The sequence below is a fragment of the Molossus molossus genome, unplaced genomic scaffold (genome assembly GCF_014108415.1).
Source record: "Molossus molossus isolate mMolMol1 unplaced genomic scaffold, mMolMol1.p scaffold_m16_p_4, whole genome shotgun sequence".
Taxonomy (NCBI): Eukaryota; Metazoa; Chordata; class Mammalia; order Chiroptera; family Molossidae; genus Molossus; species Molossus molossus.
Window position 1 is genome coordinate 126252063 of NW_023425377.1, and position 17181 is coordinate 126269243.

At 57.9% G+C, this 17181-nt stretch overlaps 1 protein-coding gene across 2 annotated transcripts in view; it reads right to left on the reverse strand.

The window, feature by feature from the left end:
• The window catches only part of SYNPO2 (synaptopodin 2), a 135768-nt gene that overhangs the window by 40980 nt on the left and 77607 nt on the right, over positions 1-17181 (reverse strand). The window lies entirely within an intron of this gene.

The window sequence follows — 17181 nt, forward strand, 5'->3', positions numbered from 1 at the left end:
TTATATGCATGTATGCATAAACAATGGACATGGACAACAAACTGGGGAAAGGGCAGGGAGGGAGGGGGAGGGGGGAATCAGTGGAGGGAAAAAGAGAAACATCTGTAACAAAAATTAATTAATAAAAAAAAAGTGACACACTTGAAATCTTTGTTCTATAACTGATGTTAAAATAAAATGGCAGGTATAGTCACTGAGATACTTTGTTTTTATGCAGAATGACCACGTTTTCCATAACTGAGCTAATGTGGGGGGACGCACGGCCTGCTTTCCGTTTCTGTACATGAACGTCGGAGCTCGGGGAACACAGCTGGCCCCTCCAGCACGCGCCCACCTCCCTGCCGTGCTCCGCGTGGGCGCTGCAGGGTGTGCAGAGGGCCTGGGCCCACAGAGACGCACAGCGGGAACGGAGGAGCGCAGCCTTCCACGACTTTGGACACCCTTCTCCGGTGCCACATCAACCTCAACATGTCGTCGTTCCCGGAGTGGCCATGTGGCATCTGAGCACAGCCACGCCCTTTCATGCGTGGTTACGTGGAAACCCACTGGTCGTGTCTGCCCACGACTGTCCCCGCCCACAGCGGCCTCTCTCACATCACGCCTTGGTCACCCGGAGCTGCGGGATCCCCGGCTTGTGCAGATCTAGCAGGGCCGACGCGTTTCTTTATCCTACATCCAGAACCACACTCCCGACATCGTCAGCGATCCCAGCAGGGCTGGTCCTGGTCCGGGGCAGGCGCAGCTTTCTGACCGTCCCGCGGAAGCGCACAGGCTGCGGGTCGTTCCCGGGGGGCGACAGGCTCACTTTGCTCATTGACCAGAAAGCGTCCGCTGGATTCCCAGGCCCAGTAACTGCTGCTCGTCTGTTTGCTACTCTGTCCAGGAGGAATGGTGGTCCGTGGGAAAATGGCCAGCAATGCCCGGCAGTGTGGCTCCGTGGCTGAGCATCGGCCCTGCACCAAGAGGTCGTTGGTTTGATTCCCGGCCAGGGCACACGCCCAGGTTGTGGGCCTGATCCCCAGTGGGGGGCCTGCAGGAGGCGGCCAATCGATGTTCTCGCTCATCAATGTTTCTATCTCTCTCTCCCTCTCTCCCTCTCCCTTCCTCTCTCTCTAAAATCAATAAAGAGAAAACTTTTGAAGTGGCCAGCAAGTCAATGTACAAGGGCTTCCTCAGGACACGTCTCACCCTTCAAAGTCCTTCAAGTGTACTTCCAGCCTGTCCCGCGGGCTGTTACGAGGGCACATGCTCGAGGCTGAATAAAGTGCAAACGCTCGCTCCGTCAGGGAGACCAGAACGCGTTTCCTGGCCAATGGCGACGTGCGGAACCCCGGGCGGGGGGAGGGGTGCACCTGCAGTAGCTTCGGCTCCATCCACGCAAATATCAACACGGTGACGAAGACAAACAGCATTTCGTGTTTCTGTGAAACTCGCTCTGACCTCACCGATCCCCTCGAAAGCGTCTCGAGACCCCGAGAGGTGCGGCCACGTCTGAGAGGTGCCGAGACCTGGAGGGACTGACACATGTCACCAGCACGCTGGCATCTGGAGAGCTGAGCTGGGCAGGCGGAATCCACCCGAGGCCACGTAAGGGCGACGGGAGTGAGGTCCAGCCTGAAAGTGAGGCGGGTGGACAGCAGGAGGGACTCTAGGGACCGTGTGGGGAGCCGGCTCTGGTCTGGGAGGTGGGAGGGACGTGCAGTTCCAGCCGGTTCTGGGGGTTCAGAGTCCACGGTCTGCAGATGGGCGGCCTGGGGGAGCAAGACGTGTTCCCGGGGCCAGAATGTCAAGGTTGGTCTGGAAATGGCTCCTGGAACATTGATCAGTCTCCAAACTACTGGCCAGTTGGAATCAAGTCAGAGCTGTGACTGTAACACAAGGACTTTGTGCCTTTTACACTTGATGTGCGTCCTGCACATAGTAGGTGTGCAGTAAATACGAGTTGAATAAATGACAATGTGAGTGAGTTGAATTTTACCCAAAGGTCTGTCTCAACTTCCCTCAGTGCCTGGGCAAACCGTCGCTCCAAACCTACTGCTCTTTGTCCTTTCTCTGTATACTCTTTCAGGCACGAGACTGCGCCGACATGGATGGGACCATCAGGGAGTGCCCGAGTACCTGTGCCGAGGACTGGCCTGCTGGACATGGGACGTCAGAGATAGCTGAGTCCCCCGCCGAGCAGTGGCCGCCCCCCATCACTCAGGAGGCCGCTCCTGTAGTCACTGCAGGTCAGCACACGCCTCTGCCCCTCGACAGGCAAGGTCACGGGCAAGCAGTGCAACTTGCCCACCTTGACTACGTGTGGACTTGGAGCCTGTGGAGGTCAGCACATGTGGAGCAGCGTGTAGTCTGTGGGGGTCAGCACATGTGGAGCAGCGTGTAGTCTGTGGAGGTCAGCACATGTGGAGCAGCGTGTAGTCTGTGGGGGTCAGCACATGTGGAGCAGCGTGTAGTCTGTGGAGGTCAGCACATGTGGAGCAGCGTGTAGCCTGTGGAGGTCAGCACATGTGGAGCCATGGCGTGTGGTCTGTGGAGGTCAGCACATGTGGAGCCATGGCGTGTGGTCTGTGGGGGTCAGCACATGTGGAGCCATGGCGTGTGGGTCATGCCATGGCGTGTGGTCTGTGGGGGTCAGCACATGTGGAGCCATGGCGTGTGGTCTGTGGAGGTCAGCACATGTGGAGCCATGGCGTGTGGTCTGTGGAGGTCAGCACATGTGGAGCCATGGCGTGTGGTCTGTGGAGGTCAGCACATGTGGAGCCATGGCGTGTGGTCTGTGGGGGTCAGCACACGTGGAGCCATGGCGTGTAGTCTATGGAGGTCAGCACACGTGGAGCCATGGCATGTGGTCTGTGGAGGTCAGCACATGTGGAGCCATGGCGTGTGGTCTGTGGAGGTCAGCACATGTGGAGCCATGGCGTGTAGTCTATGGAGGTCAGCACATGTGGAGCCATGGCGTGTGGTCTGTGGAGGTCAGCACATGTGGAGCAGCGTGTAGCCTGTGGAGGTCAGCACATGTGGAGCCATGGCGTGTGGTCTGTGGAGGTCAGCACATGTGGAGCCATGGCGTGTGGTCTGTGGGGGTCAGCACACGTGGAGCCATGGCGTGTGGTCTGTGGAGGTCAGCACACGTGGAGCCATGGCGTGTGGTCTGTGGAGGTCAGCACACGTGGAGCCATGGCGTGTGGTCTGTGGAGGTCAGCACATGTGGAGCCATGGCGTGTGGTCTGTGGGGGTCAGCACATGTGGAGCCATGACGTGTGGTCTGTGGAGGTCAGCACATGTGGAGCCATGGCGTGTGGTCTGTGGAGGTCGGTGCACATGTGGAGCCATGGCGTGTGGTCTGTGGGGGTCAGCACATGTGGAGCCATGGCGTGTGGTCTGTGGGGGTCAGCACATGTGGAGCAGTGTGTAGTCTATGGAGGTCAGCACATGTGGAGCCATGGCGTGTGGTCTGTGGGGGTCAGCACATGTGGAGCCATGGCGTGTGGTCTGTGGAGGTCAGCACATGTGGAGCCATGGCGTGTGGTCTGTGGGGGTCAGCACATGTGGAGCCATGGCGTGTGGTCTGTGGGGGTCAGCACATGTGGAGCCATGGCGTGTGGTCTGTGGGGGTCAGCACATGTGGAGCCATGGCGTGTGGTCTGTGGAGGTCAGCACATGTGGAGCCATGGCGTGTGGTCTGTGGGGGTCAGCACATGTGGAGCCATGGCGTGTGGTCTGTGGAGGTCAGCACATGTGGAGCCATGGCGTGTGGTCTGTGGAGGTCAGCACATGTGGAGCAGCGTGTAGCCTGTGGAGGTCAGCACATGTGGAGCCATGGCGTGTGGTCTGTGGAGGTCAGCACACGTGCGGAGCCACAGCGTGTAGTCTGTGGAGGTCAGCACATGTGGAGCCATGGCGTGTGGTCTGTGGGGGTCAGCACACGTGGAGCCATGGTGTGTGGTCTGTGGAGGTCAGCACACGTGGAGCCATGGCGTGTGGTCTGTGGGGGTCAGCACATGTGGAGCCACAGCGTGTAGTCTGTGGGGGTCAGCACATGTGGAGCCATGGCGTGTGGTCTGTGGAGGTCAGCACATGTGGAGCCATGGCGTGTGGTCTGTGGAGGTCAGCACATGTGGAGCAGCGTGTAGTCTGTGGAGGTCAGCACACGTGGAGCAAGGTGTGGCGTGATGCATGGGTTCCCACCTGCCTGGTGCCCTCTGTGCGTGTAAGGGCACCGCTGATGTCCCTGCAGGGACTGGTGGGCACTCCTCTGTGTTTCTGCGGGAAGAGCCGGACCTAGCGCCATCATCCCTCCGACCTGTCCCAGGCACGGGCTGCCGAGCAGAGCCTTGCGGAGCACATGGACTCAGCCTCCTTGCTGTCACCTCCCCGAGGTCGGAGCTGGAGCAGGAGGCTGGCGTCGTTGCTCGTGCAGTCAGTGAGCTAAGTCAGCCTCTCTGCTACGTGTTCACTGAGGACCTTTCAGGTGACGGCGGTGTCCTGAGCCTTGGCACAGGTGGTCACTGCCCTCAGGAGCATCCCACACTAGATAGGTAAGTGGACGGTGGAACCCAACAGGACAGCTGCTGTGACCACAGTCAGGGAGGGCTCTCAGACAAGGTGAGGTCCCAAAGGACAAATACGTGCCAGTCGCATGAGCAGGGGCAAGGGGCGTCGGAGACTCTAAGCCCAGGACGGGCACACAGGTGGTCAGCATCCGATGGACCAGCTCCTTGGGACACGACCCGGCCTGCATGGGTGCGGCAGTACTGCCACCCCACGGACAAACGGCCAGAGAAGTCCCGTTTGCTCTTCCAAGAGAGGCTCACAGCCCAGCAGCGCCCACCGGCAGGCTTGTGAGATCGTGGAGTCACCGCAACCCGGCTGACTCAGCATCCGGCCACAATCTGCCCACGATTCCCCGCTGTGGCAGCGCCTGGGGCGGTGTGTGTCCAGCGGCTCCAGGTCCCTGCTGTGCCTCTGCTGAGCACAGACTGTGGGTGTGCAGACTTTCAGGAGGACTGCGCCCATCCCCCCCACCTGGAGGTGGGCCCTGCGCATCTGCATTTTCCATGAGCTTCCCAGGGGACCCCGAGGCCGATTTTTTAACCCAACCTGCTATTACTTTTTACAAAACACTTAAGGAAATATGTTTGGGCCAACATTTGTGTGTGTGTGTGTGTGTGTGTGTGTGTGTGTGTGTGTGTATGTGAGAGAGAGAGTCCTGAGTGACTTTCTTCTCAGTGATCATAATATCAACTCTATAAGCTTTGACTAACCATACTTTCCACCCTGGCTGGTGGCTCAGGTGGCTGGAACATCGTCCTGCACACCAAAGGGTTCACCACCCGTTCAGGGAACACACCTGGGTTTCGGGTTCGATTTCTGTTGGGGCTCGAATGGAAAGCAGCAAATCAGTGTTTCTCTCTCCTATCGACGTTCTCTCTCTCTCCCTCTCTCTTTCTGAAATCAGTAAAAACACATCCTCGGGTGAGGGTTAAAAATAAATAACCATACTTTTCAAGAAGACTAAAAAATGAGTTTATGATCATTAGTTTAAGATTTTTTTTGCATGTTCTTTAATTTTAACTATATACCTTTCGTTGTTCTCAAAACAAAGATGTTCCAAGACTTTCTGCATTCAGAGCAGTAGACATAATGGAACTGCTGAAGACCAGTTACGTGGGCAGCGGGACCCACACTGTCCCTGAGGGTCCGTGCAGGCAAATGACTAGCTTTAAAAAGTATGTGTGTAGCCTCCAGACACACAGAAAGCTCCAAGTGGTGTGGCTGGTGTGGCTCAGTGGCTGAGCGTCAACCCATGAATCGAGAGGTCGCCAGTTCGATTCCTGGTCAGGGCACACGCCCAGGTTGTGGGCCTGATCCCCAGTGGGGGGCATACGGGAGGCAGCCAATCAATGTTCTCTCTCATCGATGTTTCTCTCTCTCTCCCTCTCCCTGCCTCTCTCTCTCAAATCAACAAAGAAAAAACAACAACAAAAATCTCCAAGTGCCATCTGACAATACTTGTGCTCAATGTATAGTTCAAGTGGAGCACACTTTCAAGTCCTGGTGACCTCAGCAAGTACCTTTATTCTCCAGCTGTTCATAACATTGAACATGCCAAACACAGGGGATTTCCACTAATTCTTTATTTTAATTTGAAACTAAATATGATGACATTTCAATTTCCTCTCTATTATTACATAAACCCGAAGCCAAGAAACGGAATCACCAAGTGCCTATTTTATAAGGAAAATGATCTCCACAGTGATTAAATTAGTCATGTATAACGTGGTATCTTCTAATACATGAAGGAAATGGGACAGTCAAAAGGCAGAGAAACATGTCAAAGTATTTTAATGAGTTAGAGTTATACACATTTGATATCACTCGAGCAAACTACACAATAACCTTTAGAAATTATGCTCTTTTTTTTTTTTTTTTTTGGTACGTGCCCTTAGCGGGAACCGAACCCAGGACTTTCTGGTCCACAGGCAGATGCTCCAACCGCTGAGCCAAACTGGCCAGGGCTAGAAATTATGCTTTTAAAGGACAAAAACACATTAATTTCTTGAGACAAGAACTTCCCTAATGTTACAGATTGTCTGTAGAAGATTTAAGCAATATTGAGTCCCCTCTTCCTTTGAAAGGTGGCTCCCAGCTCAAGGCAAACAGCTTCTACAAGACGTATCTGCTATAAAAATAAAATATAACGAGTATCATGAAGAAAATAAAAAATGCACAACCAGCATGTCCCTTCGGGAATGATCTCAGCTCCAATCCACTGTTTTATAGACGACCATTCGCAGTGCTCACTGCTCTGGGTCAGATTTCCCTGGACACTGCAGCTGTTAATGGGGAAGAAGCTCAGAGTCCTACTGAATCACCTCTGGGCTCGGCGCACAGACAAGATCAGCCACCTGCCTGGCTCCGGAGCGAACAGGTGTCTCGTTAAGGAAAACACGAAGGTGCTGTTTTTATTTCACAGTCTGTCCTTGGTCCATAGGCAGCTACAAATACGCACATGTGCGTGGGTTTCACATGGAAGGCTGTCTTCTGCATGTGGTCTCCACGTGAGAAACACTTCCTTTCTCTCTTCCTTTGTTTCCTTCCACTCAGTTGACCTGTTCTCCTTTTAACTGTGCATGGCAGGACCACGGGGGCAGGACCACAGGGCAGGACCACAGGGCAGGACCACGGGGGCAGGACCACAGGGCAGGACCACGGGGGCAGGACCACAGGGCAGGACCATGGGAGAAGGACCACAGGGCAGGACCACAGGGCAGGGCCACGGGGGCAGGACCATGGGGGCAGGACCAGGGGAGAAAGATCACAGGGCAGGACCACGGGGGCAGGACCACGGGGGCAGGACCAGGGGAGAAGGACCACAGGGGCAGGACCACGAGGGCAGGACCAGGGGAGAAGGATCACAGGGCAGGACCACGGGGGCAGGACCAGGGGAGAAGGACCACAGGGCAGGACCACGGGGGCAGGACCACGAGGGCAGGACCAGGGGAAAAGGATCACAGGGCAGGACCATGGGGGCAGGACCAGGGGAGAAGGACCACAGGGCAGGACCACGGGGGCAGGACCACGAGGGCAGGACCACGAGGGCAGGACCAGGGGAGAAGGACCACAGGGCAGGACCACGGGGGCAGGACCACGAGGGCAGGACCACGAGGGCAGGACCAGGGGAGAAGGATCACAGGGCAGGACCATGGGGGCAGGACCAGGGGAGAAGGACCACAGGGCAGGACCACGGGGGCAGGACCACGAGGGCAGGACCAAGGGAGAAGGATCACAGGGCAGGACCACAGGGGCAGGACCAGGGGAGAAGGACCACAGGGCAGGACCACGGGGGCAGGACCACGAGGGCAGGACCAGGGGAGAAGGATCACAGGGCAGGACCACGGGGGCAGGACCACAGGGGCAGGACCATGGGGGCAGGACCAGGGGAGAAGGATCACAGGGCAGGACCACGGGGGGACCACAGGGGAAGGACACGGGAGCAGGACCATGGGGGAAGGACACAGGGGCAGGACCGCAGGGGCAGAACCACGGGGGCAGGACCATGGGGCAGGACCACAGGTCCACGGTGCTGCAGACGCCAAGGCCCCCATCACACTTCACACAGGTTAACGACACCCTCGGGGCACAAAGCCTGGGAGAAAATGATGGTGACTACGCGAAGGCGGGGATTCTTGACCTCCTGACAGGGACGTGTGTGGGCAGGGAGGACACCAGCGTGGAACAGGAATTCTCCCGTGGACGGCACAATAAAACTCCACTTCCCCCATTCGTTTGGAACCCTGGACCCACAGACCGTGCTCCCATGAATGACTCTGAATGCTGGTGCTCAGAGCCTCTCTGGACATGTTCAGCAGAAGCCAACAGAAGGGGCAGCAGAGGGGGAGGAGGGCAGCGAGAGGCCCGGACCCCTGCACACGGTGCGCTCCACCTCTGAAGAGTGGAATGAACCTTTCCCGCCTCCCCCCTGCTGACCTCTGCTTCCTCTCCCCAGGCACCCCCTCCCCCTCCTCCTGGCAACTCAGACGGCGATGAGGTCACCGACGCCCAAATACGGCCCTGGTTCGGAGCAGCACACACGGTCAGACGGCGCTCAGCCCCACCACAGTGCCCAGGGGAGCCACGGACTGTGAGCCCTGCGGGTCTGGGCTGTCCCACGGACGGGGCGGTGACCCTGGCTGCACTCTGTGTCTCCTGCAGCCTCCTATCTTATAGGGCCAGCACCAGCAAGCCCTCCTGTTCTCCGATGTGCCGCAGGGAGAAAGGAGGCGACTCGACATTCACCCCAACTCTGGGGTTCTCCCCCATGAGTGAGGTTCTGGATGTTAAAAGCAAAGAAAGGTTGACATGAGAATGACCTTCCCTGGCTTCCCTTCTCCACCTCTTGCTCCCTGCCACCTCGTAGGTCACTAGACCTTGCCACCTAGAAGGGGAGACTGCGGAGGTAGCTTCAGCCCCGTCACCCTGCGGGCGCCTTGCTTGTCCCGGGGGCCGCTCTCTGGAGCCCCTCTCTGCCCCAGAGCCCTCCCGCTCCCTGCCAGGTCCTCTGGCGGAAATAACTCCTTGAACGCGGTGGCATTTAACATCTCTGCTCCAAAACCTTTTGAAAACACCAGGCAACAGCTTGAAGGTGGTTGCGGACGGCACTCCAAGCGACTCCTCCTCCGCTCACCACTGTGTGGCTCCGAGCGCGTTACCGAGTCAGGGACTCCAGCTCTTCAAACGGGAGCAATAGACGCATCCCACGGGGGTGCTGAGAGGAAGAGCAACAGTGTGTGGGAAACGGTCACCGCGTAACCAGCAGTAAGCGGAGGCTGCTGTTCCTGCCGCGTACACCGGGCTTGGCGCTCAAGGGGGATCCAAGGCAGGACAGGTATTTCCCCTCGAATACCTGCCGTGGCGTCTGGTCTGGGTTCTGGCTTTTGAAGAAATGATGTGGCATCTGTTTAAAGAGCTCCAGCCTGGCATCACTGCAGCGAGAGCCCAGCGACCACGGGCGCTCAGACCACGAGGCCGCACTGCCCGCCTCACGGCACGGGACCCCGTGGAAGGAGGCCTCGCTCCCACCTCCAAGGAGGCGAAGAGAACAGACCAAACGCATCCTAAGAGCACACTTGTCTGTGTGCACGTCTATCAGTTAGTGACAAAAATAATGAAAATGCTCAGACAGGCATCAATGATTTCTTGGTTAAAATCCAAGCACATTTCGTCATAGGTTCTCGGTCCTTCTCCTGCCCAGATAATCTCATTATTCCGCGGGCGGGCATTTGGCTAAGAAGACAAGAGACGGAATTAAAGAACCAGAATCCAGAGGCGAAGGGCACGGGCTCCCAGTCCTCGGCATCGTCAACGCGCGAGGCCCCCTTCGTTCGCGTTAAGGACAGGACACTTCCTGCCACGTGACCCACACCGGTCATGGAGTCAGCTCTGCCTTTCACAGAACACACTGCTTTGCCCTGCGTGAAGAGCTGCTGGGCACAGGCCTTCCCAGTCGTTTTCCAGAACCCTCAGCAACCCGTCAGCACCCGAACCCTTGTGAACCCCGGCACGCGGGTGCCCACGTATCGATCCGTCCACCCCTACGCCACTCCATCCCTCCCTCTGCAAATTGCACTCGGGTTGGAGGTGTCCTCTTCCAAATGGGGTTAACTACGCACTCCCAGCACCGACGCCCGGCTCCTCGGGCCCTCCTCGCCCTCGGAAACCTCGCCCCTCGAGATGCTCCCGGGGCGCCGCGCCCGGCTCTCCCAACAGGTGCGGCAGATGAGCACCGAGTTCATTTATAGACTTCGTGGTCCCCAGCTGTCGCTGATGTCAGGGTTTCTGCTGAAATTGTGTATTTCTGGCATGTGCCTCATGCCCAGGGCAGTTCTAACCCCACCCGCAGGGCCCAGGGATGGGTGGGGGCCGGGCCTCAGAGAAAGAAAGCAGATTCCCTGCAGGAATAACACTGCTCGGCAGAGGTGGCCCGAGGGGGACGGAAGCAGAGGCCTCCTCAGAGGGCCAGATGTCCTCGGGAGAACAGGAACGGTCATCAGCATGGACTGGACATCCGCAGCAGACCGACTAAAGGATAAGCCCCGCCCCCGCCCCGCCCCCTCCATGAGTCTGGGATGAAACTCGCGGATGGAATGCACGTCAGCCCGTCAGAATAAAAGTTAACACTCATCTGAGATGCCTTTACAATCCGAGGAATTCTGAAAAGCATTTCATATGCAAGTGTATATATTCTCGTGTGTGTGTGTGTGTGTGTGTGTGTGCATGTGTATTTAAATATTTGGAGGCAAAGGGGGGGCGGAGAAAAGACCCCGAAAGTAGTTGAACAGGTTCCCAAACAGACACCTAGGAACACGTGGGTGAGCTGCAGCTGGGGAGCCTCCCTCAGGGCAGGTGGGTGAGCTGCAGCTGGGGAGCCTCCCTCAGGGCACGTGGGTGAGCTGCAGCTGGGGAGCCTCCATCGGGGCAGGTGGGTGAGCTGCAGCTGGGGAGCCTCCCTCAGGGCACGTGGGTGAGCTGCAGCTGGGGAGCCTCCTTCAGGGCAGGTGGGTGAGCTGCAGCTGGGGAGCCTCCATGAGGGCACGTGGGTGAGCTGCAGCTGGGGAGCCTCCATCGGGGCAGGTGGGTGAGCTGCAGCTGGGGAGCCTCCCTCAGGGCACGTGGGTGAGCTGCAGCTGGGGGGCCTCCCTCAGAGCACGTGGGTGAGCTGCAGCTGGGGGGCCTCCCTCAGGGCACGTGGGTGAGCTGCAGCTGGGGAGCCTCCTTCAGGGCAGGTGGGTGAGCTGCAGCTGGGGAGCCTCCCTCAGGGCAGGGAGCAGGAGATTCGCACCCGAGGAAACTGCCTGAGGAGCAGTGGAGGCCAGAGGAGGCCGGGCTAACCCACCCAGGCCCAGCATGTGGGTGGGCCCAGGGGTGGGGCGGGGGTTGTTCAAAGACCTCAGAGATTCACGCAGACTGTTTACAAGCCGTTTTGACAGTTTGATCCAAGGGAATAGGGCTTCCTTCCAGATTTCAAACCCACAAAATGAAGGCGGCCTCCTAAAAGGAGGTAAATTGGTCTAAAGGAAAAGGTTTCCAGATACATTGCAATCCAATAAAATCATGTTTCTCCACAACGGCCAGTCCTTTCTCAGCCTACTGTGTTACGACCTCATCTCCACTTCGTGAAAGACTTTCCTTTTCAAGAGAACACTCACGCACACACCACATCTGGCTTCCTGCTTCAGTCTCCTCCTCCTGTCGTTAATTCTGCAAATCGGTGACAGATTAATAAACGTCTCCTGTCGCTCTCCTGCTCGGGCACTGCTCGGACCCCCGTCAGGCCTCGGCCCCGCTCTGCTGGGTGTTGGCAGCTCCCTAGCCGGATGGAGCTGTCTCTGCCCAACACCCACAGGGGCCCCAGTGGAGGCCGCTGTCCCCGGGCAGAGCCAGAGCCCAGGCCGCTGACAGAGACGCTCAGATCTGAGCAGATGGGACGCAAAGCCCCGCAGGAGCCGGGATGCGGACTGGAGGCCGTGGAGAGGCGCCAGGACGGTGGGGGAGGCACGGGCTTGGGTGGTGGAGGGGCTGCTGAGCCAGGGCAGGGCTTCTGACACGAGCGACAATCAATAGCAGCGTCGGGTGCAGGAGATTCCGGATGGACGGCACTGACGCGGTGGTTGGTGGCGAGCGGGTCGTGGAGAGGGTCAGGGATCAGGAGCTGAGTCCTAAGTAACTGCCAGGACAGCAGCCTCCAGTGTGGTTCAAGGCCCTTGGAGGGTCCCTGAGAGCCTCTCGGAGGATCCGTGAGGTCAAGACTATTTCGTGATGATGGTGAAGCACCGATGGCCCTTTGCACGTTCACCAGTGACAGGGGAGCTTTTCGGAGGCTGCCTGACTTTCGATGACATCATCCCTCTGATGGCTGATGGGATGTATGCCTCCCAGGCTGGCCACCTCCCTGCTAGTCTGGACTGTCCTGCACCCTCAGCTCACGTCTTGTGCACCTCACCTCAGCCTGTCCCTCTGCCTTCAGGACTGTCTGGAATCTGGTCCTCCCACCACGGCCTCATTCGGTCCCTCCTCGGCCTGTTGCGAGGGGCTCTACCCCAGCCTCCTCGCTCTGCGTGTGCCACAGGCTCCCCTCCAAAGCCTGGGCAGAGGCTGCTCATGAACAGACTGACCCTGTCTCCCCCACTCCGTGTCCCGCGCCCACTCTGCCCTCCAGTCTGGGTGCCGCCGGCCATACCCTGCACACTGCCCGTCACTCTGGAATGAGCTCCCCTGAGTCCTTCTCCGCTGAACGCGGCTCAGTGCGCCCCTCCCCTTCTCTGTCCTCTCCTCTTTCACTAGCTCAGCCTTCCCCGTCTCCGGGCTATTTCTGGCTCATGTATCTGCAGCTCTGGACCTTGTGTATACACATAGTTCGCGCAGGTCACATCCCTGCTCCCGGGGCTGTGGACGCATTTCCAAAGTCTCCTTCTGGCTCAGCTCATCGACCTCTTTTGTGTGACCACCTCCTTCTTTTTCCAGATCAAGGAACTGGAGGGCCTGCTGCTCAGCGTCAACACCAGAGGGGTTTCTAGGGACATTCGTCAGGGTTGAACCTGCTGCTGAAGTCGAGGCCGGAGGCCTGAAGGACCGGGCCCTGAGGCTCCTGGGCCGCTGGTCTCTGCAGAGAGCCAGCCTGCTCCGGGCAGCCCTGGGGGCCCCACGTCTGACCTCCGCACTCTGGGGAGACAGGTTGGGGGTCTGAATCTGGGACTCCTCCATGGGCTGTGAGTTAAATTCCTTCTCCCCAGGAGAAAGCCATGGTCATTTATCAAGAACCAATTGAAAGGCCAGTGCTCACTGACTTCCCCAGAATCGGCAGCTGTCCTCAGAGCGCTTCTAAGGAAGCCGGGAGGCTCTTCCCAGAACTTGGAGGGAAGGAGCCAGAGCCCCGCCTCTGCCCCAGCCAGCCCTGTTTTTAGAAGGAGGTGTCGCTCCAGCTGCTGGGCTGAACCCCAGCTCTCCGGGAAGCTCCTGCTGCCCCAGGGGCAGGGGCTCCCCCCCTTCAGCCTCCTCCCAGGAACACCCCTCCCGTCCTCGGGAAAGGACACTCCTTTCGCCTAAAGTTTCCTTCAAAACAGGGAAGTGGGCGCTGTGAAAATCAAAGCAACAGAAACAAAGCAGATGAAACAACAGACAGGCAGGTGCGCGGACACGCCCCGGTGGGAGGGGCGCTGGCGAGGGGCGCGCGTGGGCACGACTGCTCCCCCTGCTGGACAGGAGGGGAACCACCTTCTGCTCAGGGAGTCGGCTGCGGTTTGAGGGGTGAGCCCTGCTCAGCCCTCTGAGGCGCTGGAGCCTGAACTCAGATCCTCCCACTGAGTAGCTTGTGTGACCATGGTGGGAAATGATCCCTTTAGCTCAGATTTACTGAGAAAGTGTTACATGTCAGGCGCTGAGCTAATTACTTCACATGTTGCATAACTTTTCTGAGTCATTTTCTTTTCTGTAGAGTTATGATGATGAAACACACTCTACCTGTTGTTGTGAAGAATACAGAAAAAGCAACTTACACTCCCAAACATGGAATAAGTGAATAAAAACAATATAACTATTTAAAAAGTAACAGTGGGACCGGCAGGTTCTCTGCTAGTATATTTAAACAGACAATTCTCACTCTACTCTTAGCTGCGCCAGTATTCTTTTCAAATACATTTTTATTGATGTTTTTAGAGAGAGAGAAACATCAATCGGCCACCTCCCACACACCCCACTGGGGATCGAGCCCAAAACCTGGGCATGTGCCCAGGAATGGAACCGGGACCTCTCAGTCCGTGGAACACACTCAGTCCACTGAGCCACACCGGCCGGGCCATCAGTATTAAGTGAAGAAAAGAATCTAGAAGCCATCATTTCGGTGCGTATTAGGTATGCTAATAAGTGAAGAAAGTAAAATAAAAAACAACTAAAGTTACATCATCTTTAAGTCCATGTGAAATCCTAGAGGATGAAAAGCATAGTCTTCAATCCCTCCTTGATGCTATTTGGGTGTAGGACATCCTAGGTCCTGGGAGAAAATAAATCCCCCCCCTGAAGAAAATTATTAGACCTCGATTTTTGGTCTCATCTCCCTTTATTCACTTGCTCTGTGAACTTGACCCTGTCGGTCCACTTATGCCCATGTCCACTTGGATATCTGCATGAGCCCGTTGTCTTCCTTCGCAATTTCACCTCGAGCAAGGGTAAGGATCGCGAGAGCCCAGAGAAGCCTTCGTGTGAGCGCGGTTCAGGAACAGCCCCGACTTCAGGAGGACACGATATGCCCGCAGTCTGGGAGGACGACAACAGCAATCCACCGCTACGTTCTGGCCCGTTCGGGGTGCTCCCGGGGAATTTGTTGGAAGCTTCTGGGGCAACGTCAGTAGAGCAAAAACATTCTGTTTCCTGGTTCCCGTGACCCAGCTGGGGGGGTGGGGGGCAGAGACAGGATGAGCATGAGTGTGGAACAATGTGGACTTACTGGCTAAATCCCTCTTGGGAACGGGCTACACTCCCTGCCACCCTTAGTGCCCACTTTGGACCGGAGAAGGTGGAAATGGCCATGTGTGCCCATTATCACCTCTCAAGTTGGGACAGGCCGTGCTGTGTCCCATCAATGCCTTGATACCACCAATGCCAGCCGGTCAGGGTCAAGTTTCTGGGCTACTTCTTAAACCACATGGACTAGGAGGGAGAAAGGGGCCGGGTTTTCAGATCTTGCCCAGGGTGGTTTTGTGCAGACACTGACCCCTGCAGGTGACCAGTGACACTGGAATTCTGGTTTTCAGGACCCTGGGTGACCTCACCGAACGTGTGATGACCTGCAGGGCACTCTGGGCCCGGGGACTCCAGGCTGAGTGGACATTGGTGCACACACTGAACTTGCTTTACTAGCTTTGGTTCCTAAAAAGTCCACGGACAGAAGAGCGGAACCTGGGCTGTCCGTTCCTGGGGCGGTTCCTGCCGTGACGGTCACAAGATGAATGAGAACGTCCGTGTTCGTATCGAGCCCCTGACCGAGAACGTCTGTCTGCCGTTGGTTCTGGGAGGGGGGACAGGGCTGGGGGCCGTGGGCTGGGTGTCAACAACCATCCGAGCCCGAAAAGGGATTTCTCCTGACAACGCAGACCGTGTGCGCCGAGGTGGGGTGCGTGTGCACACGCTGCAGGGGAGGAGGGCTCCTCTCACCGGGTCACAGGCTTGTCTGCAGGGCTTCTCACTTTAATCCCAGGGAAGACGGCAGAAAACCCAACACTGTGGGAGGCACACATGGAGCTCAGACTCCCGGGCAGCGATCACATTTCAGCGGCCCCTCCCTGTCCCTCAGCTTTGAGAGGCTGCAGGGTGATGTGGACGGCCTGTGTCCACGTGAACCCAGCTCGGCGAGCTGGCGTGAACACAGAGGCGGCCCCAGCAGACGGCGTGGTACCGAATTAGATCCCCGATCAGGGATGAGGTGAGGTCATCGCCCCGCGGCCCCGCAGGGCCCAGCCCAGCCAGCAGATGCTCAGTAAGCCGGTCTGGGCGCCTCCTCGGCGTTCAGCAAATGCTCGTTGATGAGTTGACCGACTTACTGACGGACAGGACGCTCCTGGGAACGCCAGGCTGGACGGTGGGGCTTTCGACATTAATTCTATTAATATGCCGGAGGCTTAGGCAAGTCCCAACATTTTCCTGCTGCGTGTCTGTGACACGGAGATGCCCGCCTGCCTGCACTGGTCACAGGAAAGAAGAGAAGGCTGAGAAAAGACGAGATGATTGCTGAAGCCCAGGCACCAGCTCTCAGGGACTCAGGGCTTGACGGCTCAGCTGTCACCCCCCCGAAAGGGGAGCCCGAGGGCCAGCAGGAGCCCGCGGCGCAGCCAGGAACACAGAGCACACCGGCAGGGCCGGCTGAAGGAGCCGCAGGGACCGTGTACCCCTAAACCCTTCTCCGTCCTGTCCGGGCTCTCCCGCTTGAGTGAACTCGGGTCACTTGCTGTCCTCACAGCCTGCCACACCCAACCCCCGGCGACCCTGAAGCCACCAGCCTTTGCTGGAGCCCGGGACCTACGGTAGATTTCCCTCCCTCGCAGCATGTCCTGGGGCCATTTATCCCAGAAGTCACTGATGGCACCGGTGTCTTTTGTCTGGGGAGGACCGTGGGAACCATCCCAGGGCCCAACGTTGGCTGGGCGGGAGCGGGAAGAGCAGAGGAATGACAGGAGGTGTGGCGGTCACTTCAGAAGTCGGTGACCAGGTGCAGACTGAGCAGAGCCGCCCCCAGCTGCAGGGCTGCTCTGAGAACACACCTCGTAACCTCTGCTCCCGCGTCTAATCCGCCCACAAACGCACTGAGGGAGGCTGGGGTCTGGTCTCGGGACTCCAGGGGCTGAGGAGGGGACCGAGTTTGGGACGAGGCGATGAGGGGCTGAGCAGGAAAGACGCTCCACGTGGGGTTCGGTGTCAGGCCACAGAGTGGACAGGAAAGGTGCCCTGGAGGGCCGGGCACGCAGCTTCAGGAGCAGACACCGCGGGGCCGGGCGTCCCTGCTGCGGGACAGGACGCGCTCAGTGACGGGCACGAGGGCCAAGCTCTGAGTCCCGACAAGTCCCCACGCTGAGGCAGGCTGAGCAGGATGCTCGGGTACGAGTGCGCGGCCCTGAGTCCAGGGAAGGAAGG